We start from the raw sequence: 7,500 nt of genomic DNA, 5'->3' as shown, positions 1-7,500 counted from the left end.
CGAAATCAGGAACGGACAGTGACGCTACCGAATCTGCTATCAGAGAGGCTATAAGATCGATTCTGACCATTACAAATCACCGCCGAGATCGGCGGTGATTTGTAATGGTCAGAATCGATATAAACTTATAGCCTCTCTGATAGCAGATTCGGTAGCGTCACTGTCCGTTCCTGATTTCGTTCCCCGTCCAACTGGACGGTGGTTCGATCCCATGAGGGTACGAAATTATTATCAACAAAAAAATCCCCCCTCGGTACATGTATGAAAATATATCAATTCCGAGGTAGAGCGAATTAGATATTAAAGGACATTTGTAGCTCGAATGATATATATATATATATATATATATATATATATATATATAATATATATATATATATATATATATATATAAATATATAATGCTTAAAAAATCACAGTAGATACACGTGACTTCATAAAATAACGAATACCATAGGAAAAATGATAGTCAGAAATCCAAGCGAAGAGAAAGGTCTCAGGTACACAACAAGATCAAGAATACCAGATAGTTAATTGTCAAAAGGGTAAAAATTACAAGAGATAATCCAGGAATATCGGATACCACACGGTCACAAACCAAAACAGATTTGACCCTAACCGAAATTACAAAGTATCTTTACAGTCCAAAACATGTAAAAACTGAATATATTAATTTTGTTGCTTATATTTATCTACAACTTTTTTTCATTATGAAAGCATCAAGTTTAAATAAACCAAGACTTAAATTTAGAACGTTTCCATTAATAGGATGATCTAAATCTCTCATATGTACGAATATGCGCCTCCCTACCTTATATGTATGGTTTAGTCAAGACACATAAAATCAATAACTCTATCAGACCAATCATTAGTTCATTGGACTCAGTTACATATTATTTATCTAAATGGCTTGTAAAAATTCTAACACCTTTGGTAGGAAACATTTCTAACACGAATTTTAAAAACATTGTTAATTTTGTAAACAAATTGAATAGTTTAAATTTGAATTTTGAATATAATATGGTTAGTTTTGATGTTGTCTCTTTATTTACAAAAGTGCCTGTAGATGATTTACTTGAGTATTTGGAGGATGAATTAGAACGTCATGACATTCCCTTAACTGTAGCAAACCTCATTAGTCTCATAAAGTTAAGTATCAAAGACAGAAATTTTTTGTACAAAAGTTTGGCATGGCTATGGGTAATCCCTTATCTCCGGTCCTTAGCAATATTTACATGGAATTTTTTGACAAAACTCTTACCAAGAATTTTGCCCCCAAAAATTATTTGGTTTAGGTATGTAGATGATATTTTCTACCATTGGCCAGTTCACGAAAATCTCCAGGAATTCCTTAATAATCTCTAGAATTTAGTCCCATCTATAAAATTTACTGTAGAGGAAGAAAGAAATTGTAATTTGAATTTTCTTGATGTAACTGTCCATAAAAATGATTTAAATTTCACCTTTTCAGTCTTTCAGAAATCAACTAACATTGTCTCTTTTGTTCATTACTACTCCAATCACCATCAAAATGTTCAATTCTCTGTTTTTTCTGGGATGTTCTTAAGGGCTTTACGTGTCTGTAGCCCGCAGTTTTATTGATGCTGAGATTAAAACTATTTATGATATTGCATTGAAACTTGAATACCCAACGACTTTTGTAGATGTGGCATGGAAAAGAGCTAGAAAAACATTTTATTCAACTAATGACAAACTTGAATTTAGTAAGCATAACAATCTAAAATTACCCTATGATGAAAGGTTTTTAGATATTCCTAAGATTTTAAAGCTTTTTAACATAAATGTTGTTTTTCAGTAAATATTAATGTACAGAGTTTAGTAATCAAAATTCTCCTAAAGATCTTCCAGGCTGCATATATTAAACCTTCCCTTGCAAAAAGTGTGATAAGTCCATTACAAAATAGACCGGTAAATCTCTTTCATAACGTCTCAACAACACCAATATTCTGTGAGAACTGGTCAAATATCGCAATGCATTACTTCGTACATATGAAGAGATATTACGAATCATCCTATTAACCTTGGAGGTTCAAGCAAGAGCCTTAATCCCATGTAATGACACAGTTAATAGGAATATCATCGAATCTTGTTTCATCAAGTCAAATAATGGAAATGTTCTAAATTTAAGTCTTGGTTTATTTAAACTTGATGCTTTCATAATGAAAAAAGTTGTAGATAAATATAGCAACAAAATTAATATATTCAGTTTTTACATGTTTTGAACTGTAAAGATACTTTGTAATTTCTTGTTAGGGTCAAATCTTTTGGGTATTTGTGACGTGTGATATCCGATAATCCCTGGATTATTTCTTGTAATTTTTACCCTTTTAACAATTAACCATCTGGTATTCTTGATCTTGTTGCATACCTGAGACCTTTCTCTCCAATTGTATTCCATTCGTTCCTTGATAATGTCTTAGTAAAGATGAAAACAAATGCTTGGATTTTCTGAATATCATTTTGTTCTGTGGTATTCGCATATATATATATATATTATATATTTTTATATATATATATATATATATATATATATATATATATATATATATATATATATATATTATATAAAGGTGTGGTAGTGAAGTGTTAATCTCAGCTTTTTTTCCAATGCCCTTTAGCCCCTGCCTCCTTGAAGAGTGCTGAAATGAAAAACAGCCAGGAATGATGACCTATGCGATCTGAGGTTGGCGACACCTCAGAGATCACATGCTTGGGGCCGATTGTTGCTAGGCGCTCTGCAGGGCATGTCTGCTTGTGTTTCGTAGCGTATGATGTATGGGTCTCGGTGATAGGTGATGAAAAGAAGAGAGGACATTCTTTGATTGCTTGTGTCATTGTGCGAACACACCAGAGGAGGTTTGAGAATGCCCATCATAAGGTAGAGTAAGATGAAATTTTGAAAAGTTAACCTTTTGCCTTTGAAGTGAAAAAGAGAAAAAGAAGTGTGATGCGTACACATTCATTTTGATTAACTTTTACATGTGGAGTGGTGTAATAAATATTTCTCTTTATTTCAGATGGGTTCATGGCACCATATAAGAGAATGGGTTCTCAAAGACTTTAATGACTGTTAAAAATGGTGTAGTTAATCAGACAGAGATTTATAATGGGGGTAATTTACTAAACTGGTTTCAGGAGAGGAAAATGACAGTTTACGTTTTTTGGGGGCTCAGACTTTATTCATTTAACTCCATTTTAATGTATTCATTTTGTTCCATATTAATGTTAGCTAGTTTGGGAAATAAGTATATTTTTTATTTACGAGGGTTTATTAGCCTAGTCTTCCATTTCAGTTTTAGCCACGGAGATGTAGGCAGTTGCTTGTTTTTAGTTTCTTTCATTTGTCTAAACGAGTATCATTTAGTTCTAAAAACGTGTTTAAGAGTTTGGTGGCAGCGAGTAAAAGGTTTCATAAGCTGTAGGTAATGCTTCCGAATAGACTATAGATAGATTAGGCATATTTTTTTGAAGAATGTTTGTAATTATGTCATGGGCAACTAGCATTATTGCTGAGTTCAGGCGTAGATTCTTGGGGGTGTGGCTGTGTGTGTATGTGAGTGCTAGCCAGTCGTTCTAGCTAATAGTTAGTGTGAAGTCGTGTTTCGGGGTTTTGGGGAGGTGAAGTGTAATTTTTGGCATATTAAAGTGTTTATAGCGTATCGTGAATAGATTACGCGCATTTGCAAGGGGTAAACAAGTTCTGGTCCCGGTTCTGTGAAGACTTGAGTGTATAATTTTATGTTTCCTTTTCTTTCTTTTTTCTTCTCTTTTTATTGTGTCAATTTACTCAAAAGTGTGTTTTATTTTGATGTCCCTCGAGATTCGGTGGACATTAGTGGTTTGGTGGTTAGATATGCTGGGATAATTGGTATTGTGGGTTGGGCCCTTGCGCACGAGAGAGAGAGAGGCAGGCGTGTGCACTGGTGTTGAGTGAAGCAGTTTTCTCTCGAATTGTTTTTTTTTTGTCTTCTGTTGTTTCATGGCGCGACCTTGTATTTCATATTAACAAGCTGTTCATTAATGGTGGTTTGCTGGGTGCGGTGCATGTTTCATTATGGGTGGTTTGGCTGGGTGGGGTTTGCATTTATTTTTATCTTTTATTGGTGGATGATTATAATTAATTTTTCTGGATTGGGATTTGTGTGTGCATAAATATACTAATGTTACTGAAGTCGGGGAAGTTCGTGAGGTATAAGGATTTTCGTAAAGAGAGAAAAAGGGCTGGCGCAAGTGGTACACAAACTCTGCTTCACCGGATTACAAATGCTAATGCGTGTGTGATTCCATTCCGTGGGATTGTGGACGGAGTTCTTTCACAACCGGTGCAAATTTTTATTGAAGGGGTGAATAATTATTTAAGTGCCAATGGTATTACAGATGATATAGAGGCGCTCACGGAGGTGAAAAACTTGTTAGATTTCAATAAGGGTGATCTTTTTCTTCCTGTTGTTGGAGTTTCAATATGCAAAATGCCAGTCATGGACCGATTTGCAAGCATTTTCAAGAGCACCTTATGGCTCAAAGGAACACATGGATATGGTGAGAGATTTAAGAGGGCTAGATAAAATCCGGAAAGGCACAACTAGTCTTACTGAACATAGCTCAAAGCTTTTTGACTCAGTGAGAGAATGGATAAAAAAATTGAAATCCTCTAAGTGGGTTAACGGGGGTAGTGTCTCACTTGACAATTTACATAAACTGATCCATTTTGCGATGCTATTACACGATGTATTGAACGCAATAGTGGACAGTTTTGATGAAAAGATTGAACCTACATCAGACGAAAAATTCATTTATGCCCAAATTCAGAAACATATGTCTAAATGTCCCACTGTAGATAGTAAATTTTTTAATGGGACTGGTCCAAGAAATACGTTGCAAAGAGAGACAAAATTTTCTTCTCCCTGTTTGTGTGCAAAAGTAAAATATAATAGAAGATCGGTGGATCAAAGGCAACAGCAGTTGCGTTGTGACAATTGTAATAAACCAGGGCACCCAAAGAAAGTATGTAGAGTGGATCACTATTGGCCATCTTGTCTGTTTCAGATACGGAAAGATGCCAGACCTACACCTCAAAGTTCTGGGAGTTATAATGTGAGAACTTCCCAGGCAGGTCACTTAAGAGGACAAAGGGATTGGCGAAAGTTTTGGAAGGCCGATCAACAAAAAGGGTACAGGTGATTTGTACATGCCATTGTGGTCTCGTGGGGGACGCCCCAGAGCCCAGGCCTATAGTTTATGGAACAGTAAAGGATGTTGATATCCTGGTATTTATTGATACCGGTGCGGGTATCAACCTAATGGATCATAATTTGTATCAATCCATGTTCTCCCATTACCCTTGGAAACCCTCAACAGAGACAGTGTGTGATGTGCAAGCCCATAGATTAAACACCCTGGGTTGTGTTAGAATATGGTTTACTCTCGGTGATAGAACCATTTTTGGTTATAAAAGGGGTTGTTTTGGGCAACAGACTTTTGCTGGGTCATCCTGTATGTAGGAGACAAGATTTCGGTCCATGCCGGTGTTAGTGGTATAACGGTTTGAATACCTGGTGTTTTTCTCCCTTATGAGGATGTAATTGGAACTGAGGATATGGAAATTATCGAAAAGAGGGCGTGCGTTTGGCGGTGCTAATGGTGATGATACTGGGGATATGGGGAGTGGTAATATCAAAACCCACACTGATGATACGGGGAATAACTGCGGTGATGTTGAACGAGATATTGGGGGCCACGGTGGTAACAATTTTGGTGGTTGTGACAATGGCATTATGGGTGGTGATACTGATACTAATATTGATAATATTACTGATACTAACAATGGGGTGGATGTAATGAGAACCACGGGTGGTGATATTTATTGGATCGTGGAACGGAGAGGTACTAACCACCTATATAAATGTGTTTTATCAGAGGATGTTGTTTTAATGCCAGGTTCAAAGACTATGGTAAAAGTCAAATTGAGGGAAGTGAGAAAACCCTCGGGTGTGTGCGTAATTTAGGGTAGTGAGAAACTAAGAGGGATTATTAGCACGGCACCAGTGAACGGTGTATCAAACGCTAGTGTTACATGGATAGAATTACTCAACTGTAATGACACAAATAGGAAATACCAAAGGAATACATATGTGGTAGATCTCCAAGATTGGAGTAATGACAGTGGTTCCGTGGCTATTGTAGAGGGGAAACCTGAATTTTCAGAGCAGAAATACAATCAAGGAAACAAATATTTAGAATATTTAGCTAATGCAGATTATAGTATGTTGAAGCGGTAAGCGAGCTCTTGGCGATTTCGGGATTTGGGATACAGTAGAACCTTACAAGGTGATAAACTGGATTGACTAATGTGTTAGAACATAAGGTAAACTTAGAGAATGGCACAAAACATATTTATATTCCTGCATACCGCATACCTTTCAAAATCAGAGAACAGGTAGAGAAAGAGGTCAATAAATGGAAGGAGGAAGGAATAATTAGCCCTAGTGTGTCTCCATACAACTTTCCTCTGTTAACAGTGCCTAAGAAGGACGGCTCTGTCTGTGTATGCATCGATTTTAGACGTTTAAATTAAAAAACAATTCCTGACCGGTATCCAGATCTTTTTGTAGAAATTGGGGACAATATTTATAGCTCAATTGCTTTAGCGCAGGGTTTTCTGCAGGTCCCTCTCAGTGAGAGTAGTAAGGAATATACAGCTTTTTCAGTGCCCAAGGGACACTATGAATTTACCCACGGCGATGCCGTTTGGTTTATTGGGCTGTCCGATGACTTACAAGTTTGGTGAACACAGTTTTGAACGGGTTATTGAGTAAAAATGTTTTTTGTATACATGGATGATATATTATTCGCAACAGACACGATCGTGCAACACCTGGAAGTGCTTAAGGAAGTACTTAGGAGGCTTAGATTAGCAGGGTCGAAAATTAAGCTAGCTAAATGTTCGTTCTTGAAAAAGCAACACATATTTAGGCCATGTCATATCCAAGGAAAGGGTTAAAGTAAACGACGATAAAGTCAAAGCAATAGCGATTTTTCGCACCCCAAGATCAAAGAAAGAAATTAAGTCCTTCGTAGTGTTTGCCAATTTCTTTCATAGGTTTGTGAAAGGGGTTTTCTAACATAGCAGCTCCTCTAGCAGATATATTGCGGGAAGACATTCATTTGAATTGGGGAAACCCCAGAGTAATAGTTTTCAGACACTTAAGGATGCGTTAAAATGAATCCCCCAGTTTTCTGAAATTTCCAGATTTCATTCGAACCGATTCACATTAGTGACTGATGCCAGTCAGAAAGGTATAGGTGCTTGCCTTATGCAAATGTGTGATGGGAAATTCAATCCCATAGCGTTTTATAGCAGGAAGTTTAGGACAAAGGGCACCAATGAAAGATCAATGGCTACCATAGATAAAGAAGCCTTTGCAGTAGTATCAAGTTTGATTCCTTTTGAAACCTTTTGAAATGCTACTGATGGCGAAT

The sequence above is a fragment of the Macrobrachium nipponense genome, chromosome 32 (genome assembly GCF_015104395.2).
Source record: "Macrobrachium nipponense isolate FS-2020 chromosome 32, ASM1510439v2, whole genome shotgun sequence".
Lineage (NCBI taxonomy): Eukaryota > Metazoa > Arthropoda > Malacostraca > Decapoda > Palaemonidae > Macrobrachium > Macrobrachium nipponense.
The sequence above is the reverse complement of the archived record's forward strand: the minus strand, read 5'-3'. Positions refer to the sequence as shown.